At 43.1% G+C, this 15,189-nt stretch overlaps 1 protein-coding gene across 9 annotated transcripts in view; it reads right to left on the reverse strand.

Moving 5' to 3' along the window:
- The window catches only part of LOC138765211 (ubiquitin carboxyl-terminal hydrolase 49-like), a 92,325-nt gene that overhangs the window by 48,150 nt on the left and 28,986 nt on the right, over positions 1–15,189 (reverse strand). For 5 of the 9 annotated variants that reach the window (XM_069942165.1, XM_069942156.1, XM_069942164.1 and 2 more), the window contains exon 1: positions 996–1,090. The exons of 2 other annotated variants lie outside the window; for them this stretch is intronic. The gene's annotated coding sequence lies outside the window, so the exon portion shown is untranslated. Of the gene's footprint in view, positions 1–910; positions 1,110–15,189 lie in introns of those variants that run through there. 2 more of the 9 variants (XM_069942157.1, XM_069942158.1) reach the window with 2 other exon arrangements.

Raw genomic sequence — 15,189 nt, forward strand, 5'->3', positions numbered from 1 at the left:
TCACACGCAGCCTGACCCACCAGCTCTACATTTTGCAACCACGCACCCGTGTTCTTTTCTCAATGTTCTCCTATTAGTTCATTGACCAGTTTACCTCCTTTACAGTTATCCCCACGGCCACCCTGGTTTTAACCTGATATAGATATCTACCCCCCCCCCCCTTCCTTCCTTGCCGCTTAACAAGCCTTTTGTTTCTGTTCCAAATTTGAGGTGTTAACCCTGTTTCTCTTCTCACTGACGCGCCCAGACTCGCTGAATATTTCCAATGTTTTCCCTTTTGCAATGGATTAACAATCAATGGTCAGAGGCACTCATACACAATAAATGAATAATAACAAGGCATTACAAAGTGTCAAACTAAATAACCACCATAAATACAGCTTTTATGAAGATTTGCGATTTTAAGGACCGTTGACTGAAAAAGGGGGCACACAGTTAGCACAACACTGTTACAGCGCCAGCGATCAGGACCGGGATTCAAATCCCGCACTGTCTGCAAGGAGATTGTATGTTCTCCCCGTGTTTGCGTGGGTTTTCCCCGGGGGTCCGGTTTCCTCCCACCCATCAAAATGTATGGGGGTTGTAGGTCCATTGGGTGTAATTGAGTGAATCAGACTCAAAGGCCTGCTACCATGCAGTATGTCTAAATTTAAATTCAAGTTAAAAATAGATCCCAATTGATGGAAAGAGTGAGATTGATGCCATTATGGCCTCTTAATTTGTACTACTGTTGTTGGTATATATGCAGCAAGAATTCCAGTGGATCTGTACACTGTACTCATGTATATGACAATAAACTGTTAGCCCATCAAAAATCAATGCAAACTTTGAGGATATAAAAGAGGGAAATATAGGGATATTTAGATGAGGAAGTTCTAAAATGTGTCAACAAAATGGCTTAGAACACCACCTTTGAGATGGAGGAGTTTTCAGGGACATGGAGGGAATCTCAATATGAGGAAAAGGGCCCAGAGTTTTAACTGATGCCGCGGTACCTGAACCGGAACAAAGCGAATAGTACCAGGCTTAATGTAGGTGGTCTGTTGAATATATTTTGGCCAACAACAAATGTACCCAGGCCAGTTAGTTGACAAAGGTTGGTGACATCATAATGGACCAGACTGCAATGGAGAGGAGGACACACAGGCTCAAATATTACATTGGGGTCGACTAGGCCTCAGAGGCTGTGATCAGTGCACCCCATTACTCAATTGTAAATCATGTGTAGTAGACAATTCACAGGAGAACTGGGCTGATTTACCTTAGTCAGAGAGTCAAATAATGGTCAAAGAATAAAAACCAAGGACAGCAAGGTTTACAAGAGAGGTAAAAGAAAGATTTGGAAGGGGTGGAAAAGAGAAAAAGAATGGGTCTACATTGATATATCCAAAATGGTAGAAAACATATAGATATACACGAAGGTTTGTTTGCAATTCTGGTAGCCCACTACTGGAAGATCACAGAGGCTTTGGAAAGGGCACAGATGAGATTGCCAGTACAATGCTTGGTTTAGAGCAGTGGTTCCCAACCTTTTACTTTCCACTCGCATACCCCTATGCCCTAAGTGTTCTGTGATTAATAAGGGATTGCTTAAGGTGGTGTGTGGGAACAGCACACCCAGATGTTTCTAGGCAGACGTGAACATACAGGGAATAGAGGGATATGTATAGAGTGCAAGCACCAGAGATTTTGTTAACTCAGCATCCTGTTCACCACAAACACGCAGTCCAAAGGGCCAGATCCTGTGCTGTACTGTCCTATAACAGATTTTGAAAAAAACACCTTGCCTCACTACTTTGAGTTCATTTGCAAAGAGTTTAAAGATTATTCGATGGAAGCCAGCTGTACTGTCTCACTGGCATATTTATAACATACTTGTAACAACTGCATGTTACTTGATAGTCGTACATAGATCCTAAACATCACTCCAGTGGTACGATTCTGCCTTTGTATATAATAAGAAAAAACTTATCACATTCAACATCCCCAGTGAAGGAACCAATCTTCCATACAGTGAACAGTAGATGTGTCCATTCTATTGGATATAAATGTCAGCATCAAAAAAAGATAACCTGCTTGCTACAATTCAGATTTAATGACCTTTAAAAATATAATCACCACATAAGAAATAGGATCAGGAGTTGGCCATCCGGCCCATCAAGCCTGCTCCGCCGTTCAATGTAATCATGGCTGATCTGATGACGATTCATCTCCACCTACCTGCCTTTTCCCTTTATCCCTTAATTCTACTAGGTAAAAATCTATCCAGCCTTGTCTTAAATATACTTACTGTGGTAGCCTCCACTGCTTCAATGGGCAGAGAACACAGGTTCACCAGTCTCTGGGAAAAGCAGTTCCTCCTCATCTGTTCTAAATCTTGAGGCTATGCCCCCTAGTTCTAGTCTCCCCACCAATGGGAACAACTTACCTACCTCTATCTTATCCATGCCTTTCATATTGCTTTCAGCTGCTCCGGTCAGGGAAGAGATACAGGAGGATCAGAGCCAGCCCCTCCAGGCTGAGGAACAGCTTCTTCCCACGGGCAGCGAGGATACTGAACGACCAAAGGAACTGCTCACACTGACCCTCCAAGACTGTCATATCCATAAAACAATATTTATTTATTTGCATCGGTGAATACTTGTCCTGCCTATTTACTATTTATCTGTATGTGTGCTATGTCTGGTTTTTGTATCTGCGAGTTTTGTACCGAGGACCGGAGAACGCTATTTCGTCAGATTGTACTTGTACAACCAGATGACAATAAACGACATAATTTTATATGTTTCTATAAGGCCCCTCTCATTCTTCTAAATTGCAGTGAGTACAGCCCCATCCAGCGAGTACAATCCCATCAGGCTCTGAGTGCCCCTCAGAATGGGGAAAGATTTCAAGCAATCAGGCACTAGGGAAGAACCCAGCTGGGTTCCTTTCCTCGATTACGACACAGGAAAGCATGCTCAAAATTTTTAGTCGATGCTGGTTGAAAACACTCAGAAGGCTCTTGAATTCAGGAATTGACCTCCCACCTCCAGTAAATGTCATGAACAATATTTTGGTGGATGCGGAAATCCAAGCACATCAATGACAATTAAGGATGAACAATGAACAAATTAGTTTGCAAGCATTGCATGGCGTAGTGTTGGAGTATGCAGATGGAAGATCTCTGGTCTGAACTTGGACCTGTACTGTGTCGGCTGATTCCAATCAGAAGTTGGAGGACACAGTTTTTTTGATGGAAACATTAGAGGACATCGAAGGATATCTGAGATCAGAACAGATTTGAGATGAACTGGGAAATGAAACTATGAAACTCCCAGTGAACTGAAAGATGCTGCACTTTGGTACGCTATACCCATGAATGGTAGGCAATTGGAGAATGTTGTGGAAAAGCGGTGGTGAAGAAGACGTATGCCTTCGGTGCTCAGTTTATTAAATACAGGAACAGGGTCATGAGGTTACAAATGTACAGGATGTTGGTGAGACCACAGTGAGGTAGGTCTAACATGGGAATAATCCAGACAGTGAATGATATGGATCTGGGGAGTAATGTAGAAGCAGAGAATGCAGAATTGTGTAAAAGAGAGAAATTTGCAATTTCTCACATGCGTAAACTTGTTCACAGGATTAAATTACCTGTCAACGGCTTAATAAACATTACTATGTGCCTAATGGTTTGCAAGTTATATGTAAATGGCGGCAGAGGAACTAAAGGGAGGGCGCTGATTACCTGCTGAGCTGATCAATGCTGAGGGCTCAAGACTGATAAAGGAAATGCCTAACCAAGGATGTCTGGCAGATACAAGTGTGCATATTCACAAATGTATAGGAAGCAGCCTTGGACCTTGGGGCTCACTTGGTGGTGGATATCTAAGCTTCTGTCTCACTGATCAACCCAAGCTTGCAAATAAAAGGTGTATGGTTTGAAGTACATTGGGTCTGAAGTTACTCCTTAGGCCTGAACTGAGAAAAGGGCAGAGCTCCACACAGAATCTCGGAGTACAGGCACATAGACCCTTGAACAGTACACATATAGATCTTTTCTTTGGCTTGGCTTCGCAGACAAAGATTTATGGAGGGGGTAAATGTCCACGTCAGCTGCAGGCTCGTTTGTGGCTGACAAGTCCAATGCGGGACAGGCACATATAGATAGGGTAGTCAAAAAGGCCATCGGCATCTTGGTATCTATAGAATCCTGTATGGAAGGAAAACACACAATGCTGGAGAAAGTCAGCACTTTAAAGGACACTGTATGGCCTGCTGAGTTTCTCCAGCACTGTGTTTTTTCTTCAATCATGGGGTCTACAGACTCTTGTGTTTTATTACTGAGTAAAAAAGTTGGGAGGTCATGTTGGCAAAATATAGTACCATCAGTCTGAAAACAAATTTAAAAATGGCACCCTACTCTATGTCAGTTCACCTGGATATTGATTCAGTGTTCAAGCCGGCAGTTAGGGATCGGAACGGACATCTGTTATTCAGATAGACCAACACAAAATGGCAAGACTAGATGCTAAACAAATAGTAGGACTCTTAGCAGTGGGGAGGAATCTTGGGGTCCGTGTCCTGTAGCACAGTGACCAAAACTGAACAGAATACTCCAAATCTGGCCTCACCAATGTCTTTTATAACCTGACTCAATACTTTGATTTGAATACTCCCGTACTCAATACTTTGATTTATGAAGGCCAATATCCCAAACGCTCTCTTTACAACCCTATCACTTTCAGAGAATTATGTATCTGTATTCCCAGGTCCTTCGGTTCAACTGCACTCCTCAGTGCCCTAACATTTACCATGTATGTCCTTTCTTGGTTTGTCCTTCCAAAATGCAACACCTCACACTTGTCTGCATCAAATTCCTTTGCCCATTTTTCAGTCCATTTTTTCCAGCGGGTCCAGATCCATCTGCAAGCTTTGAAAACCTTCTTGGCTATCTACAACGCCTCCAACCTTAGAATCATCTACAAACTTGCTGATTCAATTTACATTATCATCCAGATCAATTGATATAGATGACAAACAACAGTGGCCTCAGCACCCATCCCTGAGGCATACCACTAGCCACAGGCCTCCAATCTGAGAAGCAATCATTCACCTTTACTCTTTAGCATCTCCCATCCAGCCATTGCTGAATCCAGTGCACTACTTCACCATGAATACCAAGCATCTGAACCTTCATTGTTAAACTCCCACATGGGACCTCGTCAAAGGCCTTACTAAATAAAATCCATGTAGACAACATCCACAACTTTTCCTTCGTCAACATTCCTGGTAACCTCCTCAAAAAACTCAAGATTGGTTAAACAAGACCAACCAAGCACAAAATTATGTTGACTACCAGTCAACAACTATCAGACGCTGGCTATCCAAAGAATTGTATATCCAATCTCTTAGAACACTTCCCAATAATTTATTTACTACAATTTCCGGGGCTACTTTCGACGCCTTTTTTAAAACAACAGAATGTGAGCTAACCTCCAATTCTCCGGCACCACACCTGTGGCTAAGGACGTTTAAAATATTTCTGTCAAGGCCCCTGTAATTTCTACACTAGCCTCCCTCAAGGTCCAAGGGAATATCTTGTCAGGATTTACTCACCCTTATTTGCTTTAAGATAGCAAGCATCTCCTCCTCTTTAGGTTCCATGACCTCACTGTTCACCTTCCTTACTTCCCACAATGTTGTGCCCATTTATTGATGAATACCGATGAAAAGAAAACATTTAAGATCTCTCCCATCTCCTTTGGCTTCACAGAAAGTCGACCACTTTGATCTTTAAGGAGACTAATTTTGTCCCTTACTATCCTTTTGCTCTTAGCATACCTGTAGAAACCTGTAGAATTTTCTTTCCCATTATCGGCCAAAGCAACCTCATGTCATTTTTTAGCCTTCCTGATTTCTTTTGAGGCTTTTCTTTTTTTTTTAAAAAATAGGTCTCAAGTACCTCATTTCCTCCATGTTGCCATTTCTGCTACAATATCCCTTGAAAACCTCTGCCTGCTAACATTGCCTTTCATCCTAACAGGAACAAGCAAACTCTGCACTCTCCAAATTTCACCTTTGCAGGTGTCTTCCACTTACCTCACACCTCCTTGTCCATAAACAACACATCCCAAACTACACATTCTTTATCTTTTCGCATTTCTTCAAAATTGATCTTTCTCCAATTCAGAATCTCAACCTAAGGCTCAGACCTATCTTCTCCACAATTAATTTGAAACTATTGGTATTATGATCACTAGACCCAAAATCCTCCCCTACCTGTCCTGCCTCGTTCTGTAATAGGAGATCCAATACTTCACTCTCTCACGGGGACTTTTATTTTCCCCCACAGAGAAAATGCTTGGAATACATTGCCAGGGGTAGCCACAAAGGTTGGTACAAGAGAGACATTTAAAATAGTTACAGGAAAGCAAGAAAAATGGAGGGTTATGGGTTGTAAGGGAGGGAAAGGTTAGATTGATGTGGAGTAGGTTTACATAGGTCAGCACAACATCGTACTGTTCTAAGATGCAGGCCACAAGAGGGAAAAGGAAATGTACAAAATTGGAAAGGAAATCAAGTTATCTTAAAAGGAAACAATATTTAATGCTGGACTAAAACAGCGCTAGACAACTTTTTTGAGCAAAATCTTGTTAATACCATGTCCATTTAGTCTTATATTTCCCTTAATCTGTTCATTAGCGACTGGTCAAATGTGATGCAGCATGGTTTGACCCGAGATGCAATAGAAATGGTCCAACAAGAACATCTACAGATGGTGGGGTCAAGTGCAATAGACCAATGTGCTACGCACGCAGCATCCATAGGAAGTAAATGTTTCAGGCCTGGGTCTGTCGTCAGCTGTAAGCAAAAACAGACAGGTGCCTGTGGGAAGAAGTGGGGAGAAGGGAAGGAGGAACATAGTAGGAGGTCATAGGTGATGGGAGGTTAGAGGAGGACAAACTGAGAAGTGATGGGGGGAGAGGAGAATTCTCTGCTCGAGGGAAGGGAAAGGAGCTAGAGGGAGACTGAGATAGGGAAAGACCCGGGGAGGGAGTTAAAACAGCCCATTTCCTGCAGCACACATCTGCCTGCTTTTTGACCTGAATAAGCAACATGGGCAATTTAAAATTCTCCTTCGTGTTTCTAATCCACCCATCTCTCCAATCTCTCGCAGCCACGTCATTTTCCGAGACAGTGCCTTTAATTTTTGAAAGCCTTCAAATTTAATTGCTCTGTTGTTGGCACAGAGCTTTGGAACTCCCTTCATTGACCCACCTACTTCTCTACCTCCCTCTCCTTCTTGCAATTACTTTGATGGCCTTTGGTCACCTGTCCAACAGTAGGCCAGTGTCAAATTCTATTTGTTATGTATTTCTGAAGCACCTTGGGACATTTTGCTAATTTATAAATAATATAGATTATCGTTCAAAATGGCCAAAACTGTGCAGGGTGAATATTACAAGAAGAGGCGAGCATTTCTGCACAGAATAATGGTCCTGGGCCATCTGAACGGTTTAACAAAAACAAATTGCATCTTCTACTGTAAATGTAGCAGGACTACAAGGAACATTAATGTTGCTGCAGTAATGTATTCCTCGCTCCACAATATGCACAAGAGCGACAATTAAATGACAAGCTAACTCTGATGCATTTGCAATTCATAATTCATCAGTTCTGGCGCCCTGCCATTTCTTACAGCGTAAACAGAGCAACAACAGGGAATCTACTGATCCCCCCATGGCAAAGGCAGGAAAGCAACAAGGGCAGCACGGCTGGCTTAACGGTTAGCGCAACGCCTTTACAGTGCCAGTGATCAGGACCAGGGTTCAAATCTCACGCAGTCTGTAAGGAGTTTTCCCCGTGTCCGCGTGGGTTTCTCTGGGGGCTACGGTTTCCTCCCACCGTTCAAAACGTACCAGGGTGTACGTTAATTGGGCGTAAATTGCTCGGCACAGACTCATGGGCCAAAAATGTCCATTACCGTGCTGTATGTCTAAAGAAAGATTTACTCACCTGGAGCCACAGAGGGAAGAAAATAGCAGAAAATTTTACAGACCTAGGCTAATAGCCCAGAGAAGAAAACGTGAAGAGAAACTAACTATCTCTGCAATTCAGTAAGCATTAACGATCTTAAAAATCCATTGCTTAAGGATATCAGTTTCTTTACTAAACTGGAGAAAAATCAAATACACATTAAGAGGGTCCACTGGAAAATTTGTCCAATAATGGCCACACTTTATGTGTTTTCTTTCTCAATTACGAGTGCTTTTGGAGTAAAAGACTAACTGTGAAACAAATGTACCAGTACAATCAGGGTCAGGGGGTGGGGCATGTATCTGAGGCTATATGTGAACATGTGTGTATACTTGGGTTGGTTTTTCTGTTTAAAAAAAAGGAACTCAATGTACATCTGTTTTTTATGCTCAATAAATGCACTTTGAAAAAAAAATTAAAAATCCACTGCTAATCCCATAGTATTTTCCAAGATCAAAACTTGTGAAAATAAGATTAAAGCATCATTTGAACACTAGTCACACAAGCCCCTTTCACACTTGCATCCCACTAAATCAGCCATTCAGTGTCCCGGGATAGGAATCTGCTGTCAGGGCGTCAGGTCCTCCGGATCCACCGTCGAGGCATCAGGAGCTTGGCTGTGGCCAAAAATACGGAGGGGTTGACTTTAACATGGGATATATGAAAAATATGCAAATTTTGGGCCAAATAAAGGGGGGGGGGGGAGAAAGAGTCAACTTTTACACAGGATCAACTATTACACAAGTATATAAAGTTGTCTAAAACGTGGATTGTTAGAGGAGAATGTAAGTGGAAATTATTTGAATACAATCTGAAATATGGTTTTCAACATTGTTCACATATTGGTGAAACAATGAAAGGATAAGTTTTTGTCAGCAAACAAGAAAATCACAGGAATTAAAAAGGCAGGCAATATTTCTGGCCTGCAACCTTTGTCAGGAATATCGAAAGTCAGACAGACATCTAAGTAAAATGGTGGTGGGGTGGGGGGAAGAGTGGATACAGGTTGGAGGGTAGAAGCTGAGGTGTTAGGGAAAGAAGATGGTAGCAAAGTGGATAAAGTAGACAAAGTCATCCAATGGTGCAGGAGGCAGCACCAATATAGTTGTCAATGTTAATGAAAGAAGAGTCGAGGACCCTTGCCTGTGCAGGTTTGCAGCACGGTTCGCTCCACGTAGCTAATGAAAAGACTGGCATCACTACACCCTCATCTTGGAGAAAGCAGGATGTGTGAATGGATAAGTTATTGAGAGTGAGAACAAGTTCCGCCAGGCTGAGGAGGGTGGTGTTGGAAGGGGGACTGGTTTGGTCTGTTATTAACGAAGAAGCGGGTTCACTTTGGGGTGGCACGGTTAGCATAGCGCCAGCAACTGGGGCTCGAATCCGATGCTGTCCTGTAAGGAGTTTGTATGTTCTCTGTGTCTGTGTGGGTTTACTCCCACCCTTCAAAACATACCAGGGTTGTAATTGGTCGGCACAGGCTCATAGGTCGAAAGGGCCTGTTACTGTGCTGTACGCCCAAATTTAAACATTTAAGAGCCTTGAGACCTTGTATGATTTTTTTTAGTAATATTCTGCACTTACTCTCCAGCTCAATGGAAAATATGTATTGACTTAATTCATTCACAAAGTTAATAGCACAGTGTATTTCCTAAAATCTATCTTTGGCTTGGCTTTGCGGACGAAGATTTATGGAGGGGGTAAATGTCCACGTCAGCTGCAGGCTCGATTGTGGCTGACAAGTCCGATGCGGGACAGGCAGACACGGTTGCAGCGGTTGCAGGGGAAAATTGGTTGGTTGAGGTTATACTTAATCTGTAAAAACGCAAGTTCCATGAACATGGATCTTTATCCAGAAAGTTGGAGCAATAACAGACATCAGATAATGCCAACTGCTCAAAGACCAACAATCTGTGGAATCACCTATAAAGAACCAAATACCTGTACTTACATTTACGACTGTACCTTCAATGGGACATTTTACACCGCTTCACCAGATTAGATTAGACTGTAATGTTTACATGATCTACTTCCTGTAAACACGCTAGCATAAAGGCAAAGATGGTAACTAGTGGAATCGTTTTCTACAAATTGTTTTCATACAAGCCTAAGTCCTACCCCACTGACTGCCCAGAAGCCAAGGAGAAATCAGTGCCTCGGTTTCTAGTCTCACAGTGGACGTGCCCCATCTTAATAAAGTAATAATCAGGTTTCCAGGGCGGATTTAAAATGGTGCACTATGATTTCTGTACGATCACCAGTCAGTGAGGGGAAAGCCTCTTGAACTCAATCCACAAAGTAATTTTGGATGGTGCACATGTAAACAAAGTGTAAACAAATGAATTACATCGAACATACAGCACAGAACAAGCCATTTGACACAAAAGATTCATGGCAATATTGTTGTTCCACACAAGCCTCCAACTCTCTTCGTCTCCATCAGTCCAACTTTTTTTGAATTTCCCATCTGTCCAGTCTGCACTCAAGTACAGCCAGAGGATAATGAATCATATAGGTTGAATGTTGAGTGGGTGAGGGGGGGGGGGGGGGGTGTGAAGGAGGGAGGGAAGGGAGGGGGGGAAAGGGGAGAAAATGACACTGTGTATATTCAAGAGGGAAATGTTTGTGTGTATTTTCGTCAGTATGGTTCATAGTGGTTCATGGGTGCAGGAGGGTAGAAGCTATGGTTCAAAAAATTATTTTTTTTTAAAAAGTACAGCCAGAGCCACATTACCTAGCACAGAAGAGTATTCAGACTATAAAGTAGAAAAAACACAGGAACGCTGGAAGAACTCAACAGTTCTCACAATGTCCCTAGGAGGTAAAGATATGTCATCGACGTTTTAGGCCTGAGCCCTTAAAGATACCAGTAAAAAGCAGGCAGGTGCTTGAATTAAAAGGCTGGAGGGAGAAGGAAAAAGAGCAGGGGAAGGAGCACAGACCCACAGACAAAAACTGATAATGGTCCATGGATAGGAGAGACTGAAGAGGAAACTAAAAATTAATTGTGGGAGGGGCTGGCCTTAATGGAGAGCTGGAGGAAAGGAGACAGAAGGAGAAGGGGAGGGAGAGAGAGAGAGAGAGAGAGAGAGAGGGGGGGGTAGGAAAAGAGAAATAGAGCTAAATGGGAGGTGGGGCTAACAGAAACTGGAGGTCAATGTTCATGCCTTCCTTCTCCCCAGACTTTTATTTCAAGCGCTTGCCTGCTTTGTACTTCCCAAAACGTCTGTTATCTATCTTTACATCCTATGGACACTGCAAGACCTGCTGAGTTCCTCCAGTATTTCTGTTTTTAGTACAATCACGGTGACTGCAGACTTCTGTGTTTCACCTCAGACTATAAAGTAGCCAGTTTTCCTTCCCGGCGAAAGAAAGCAGACAGGCTGCGAGTTTCATGTCTCACCCAAGGGAGTACGTCTCCAGCAGCCAGCTGCACCAGTGTCAGCCTAAATATTCCACTCATGTTTTTCGGTGGATCATGAAGCCAGATGCAAGGGCATGGCAGACCGCATGCCTCAATCATGCTTCTGGTGGCTGCTTTGCATCCTTATCATTCTCCGGGCAAAGAAAGCTCTTTACCCCTGTTTTTTTGATCACTTGATTTGAGTGAGCGAGGGCAGTTATGACGATGACCTCACCCACAACCCCCACCCCCCCCCCCCACAGTCAACTAATCTCCTGAATCGTCAACATCAAAGCTCTCACATGATCAACAGGCACATCTGAGTGATTCAATGGTTGCTTGCCACTAGAAACCAATTCCATCAACGGTTAGCACTTCCAAGAAGATTGGGGAGGAAGCACAGCAGAAGGCTCCTGTCCAATCTCTACATACTTCCATCCCCCATACCGAAGGTCTCAAAGTCATTCATTTCTTTCTCAACAACAGATCCAACCAGTCGCCCTCCACCACCAACCTATTTCACCTGGAAGAACTTGTTCTCACCCTCAATAGCCTCTCTTATGACTCATCCCACTTTCTCCAAGTCAAAGGGGGAGGTAGCCATGGCTATCTGTGCATGAACCAGCTATGCCTGCCTTGATGTTACGTGAAGCCATCCATGCTACACAGACAAGGTCCCTCAACTCTTCCTCTGGTATTGCCACCTGCACCCATGATGAATTCATCGATTTTATCCACTTTGCTGCTAACTTTCACCTGACCTGACGGTTCATCTGTGGCAGCACTCTTCCCTTTCTCAATCCCTGTCTCTATCTCGGGAGACAAACACTCTCAAGATATTTTCTACACAACCCACATACTCCCACAGTTACCTCGACTACACTCTGTCCCTTGTAATGATTCTATTCTTTTCTCTCAATTCCTCCATCACTGTTGCATCTGCTCCCAGGATGAGGTCTTCTATTCCAGGTCATCAGAGATCTCCTCCTCCTCCTTTTTAAAAAAAAGTGACTTCCCCTCTACTGCCGTCAATTCATCTCTTACCTGCATCTCCTCCATTTCCTGTACATCTCCCCTGACTTCCTCTGCCCAAAGACGCAACAAGGATAGGATTCCCCTTGTCCCCACCTACCAACCCACCAGCTTCTGCATCCTCCACCATTTCCACTACCTGATCCCACCACCAGATACATCTTCCCCTCATCGCCTTCTGCAGGGCCTGCTCCCTCTGCAACTCCCTCGTCCACTCATCCCTTCCCACTAATCACCCCTTGGTATCTACCCCGTAACCGCAGCAGTTACTCCACTTGCTCCAACACCTCCTCCCTTACCACCATTTGGGGCCACAAGTGAAGCAACACTTCTCTTGTGAATCAGCAGCGGTTGGGGGGGGGGGGGGGGTCATCTACTGCATCTGGTGCTCCCGTCGTAGTCTCCTCTACATCAGAGAGACTGGACACAGATTTGGAGATCGTTTTGCTGAGCACCTTCGCTCTGTCCAATTGTGGGGATTTTCCCAATGGCCAGCTATTTCAGTTCCGCACCCCATCTCACACTGACATTTCTGTCCACTGCCAGACTAAGACCACCTACAAATTGGAGGAACACCTAATATTCTATCTGGACACTCTCCAACCAAATGGCATTACATAGACACCCAGTTTCCATTCAGCCTTTCCCCTGTCTCTCTCTCTCTCCCCCATTCCTCAGTCTCCTTTCTTCCAGCTCCACATACTCTTCCCTCTCCTTTCAGAGTTAACCTCTCCCCCCCCCATCACCTCCATTTTTTTCTTTTCTGTCCTCCCACTCATATCCACCTATTGCCTGTTGACCTGTAGTCCCTCCCCCACCACTCCTCCCCCCACCATTTAATTCAGGCACCTGCCTGCTTTCTGTTCATACCTTGACGAAGGTCTCAGGCCTGAAACATTGGTTATTTATCTTTGCTTCCTATGGATACTATGTCATCTGTTGAGTTTCTCCACCATTTCTGTCTACATTCAGCACGAGCACAGCATTCCTTAGGTTTACTAGGAGGAGTGTCTGCAGACTTTCTTGTTTTGAATTTTGTAAAACTGTAAAGAATTTTGTAAAGAATGCGGGAAATCTTGCAAGCAGAAATGTAAACTTTTAGCCAGTAGCAGTTATACTAGAAATTCTCATTTAAACTAGTTGCAAATTCTCCCCAAACTTGCATGTAGAAATTTCCCTCAATTTAAAAGCTTCAGCATTCAACCGCAATAAAAAGCAGATCCTTCAAGTGGCAACAGTTAATTCAAAGCAGATGTGAATTGTCAACTGATTTTAGCTTGAATGGATAAAGAAAGTTGGCACATAGTAATTTAACATCACGGGCACAGGCTGAGAGAGCAGCATTCTGCTAAGGTCATGAGTGATTCTTATTGAACTGAAACTGAACCAAAGTCATTATCCTCACACTTCCAACTAAGTGTTGGAACATCCCTTTCTAGAACCTGCTGTCTATAGGCGACTTAACCCTTGGGACTCCGTGTCCTTGTTTTTGGGGACGACCAACAAGCACAAATGGACCATGCCGCTGTTTTCGGGACTGGTTTTAAACCCAACCACCAGCTGCTTTGTACGGGAGTTTATACTGTAGTTTACGCATGAACCCAGTCCAGAGTATATATTTATGAAAGGATAAAAATGGCTGGAATCCAAAGAGTTAATGTGTTCAACAATCCTGAAGGAGGGGCAGGCTCTGGATCATTTTGCCAGAGCTGGGACACGTGCAATTGAAATAGTTTTCTTGAAAACCAACAATGAAATGTCAAAAGATAAAAAGCTGCGCACACATTTTGCCAGAGCTGGGACACGTGCAATTGAAATAGTTTTCTTGAAAACCAACAATGAAATGTCAAAAGATAAAAAGCTGCGCACACAAGGTGGGGTGTTTTGTTTGTAAACTGTACGCCCCCCCAAAATAGACCAAATCTTCAAAACGCACTCTATTTCAACATAGATGAACTTTCATCAAAATGTTCAAAGCAAATATTTACAGGTGCAGAGGAGCCAATTTAAAACAGATACAGTTCCTGTGTAAAGCCACTTATATTAGACATGCAATGCAGCTGGGAGAAAGATCTGAATACTGATCAACGATAGAGCCAGCATAGAAGATGGATTATCTACTAAACCTCCACTCTAGTCAGAATTAAGGAAGCAGAATTTAGCAGGCCAGACATGTTAGAACATCACAGCAGAAAAGAATATGACCATAGCTGGTTAAAAACTTATATAATTTTTTATTCTGTTTATAGCTGGGGTTGAGTTTATCCACCAAAACCTTTATTGTAGTTGCACATTATGGTTAAAACAACCATAAAGACGTTGAAAATAAAAGCTGAATTTGCCATTGTAATTAACGAGGCTTTACAACAAAGCCAGCTTTGTCAATGCACCATTATACGTATAAAACCAGGTAGACAACTATGCAGTCTGTTCCTCCATATTAATCGACTGTACACTCAAAGAAAGTAGGGTCAGAGGAAGGCCATGAACTTCCAAAGGGTCATCCAACTAAGAAAATAGCAGCAAAGGAGACCAGCTTTCACATGGTGGCAGGAGAAAAACAAACATCACGCTGCTTTCTTTCTGAAACATGATACTGGGCTACACATTCCAACAAGAGCACAGCTCCCTTCTGGAAGTCCAGGCCAATGCACACCCTCTTTATGGTAAATATTTTGAACACAGAATTCCATGCATAAACACCTTCCACAAGATTCAAGATTCCTTTATTG

The sequence above is a fragment of the Narcine bancroftii genome, chromosome 5, assembly GCF_036971445.1.
Source record: "Narcine bancroftii isolate sNarBan1 chromosome 5, sNarBan1.hap1, whole genome shotgun sequence".
Taxonomy (NCBI): domain Eukaryota; kingdom Metazoa; phylum Chordata; class Chondrichthyes; order Torpediniformes; family Narcinidae; genus Narcine; species Narcine bancroftii.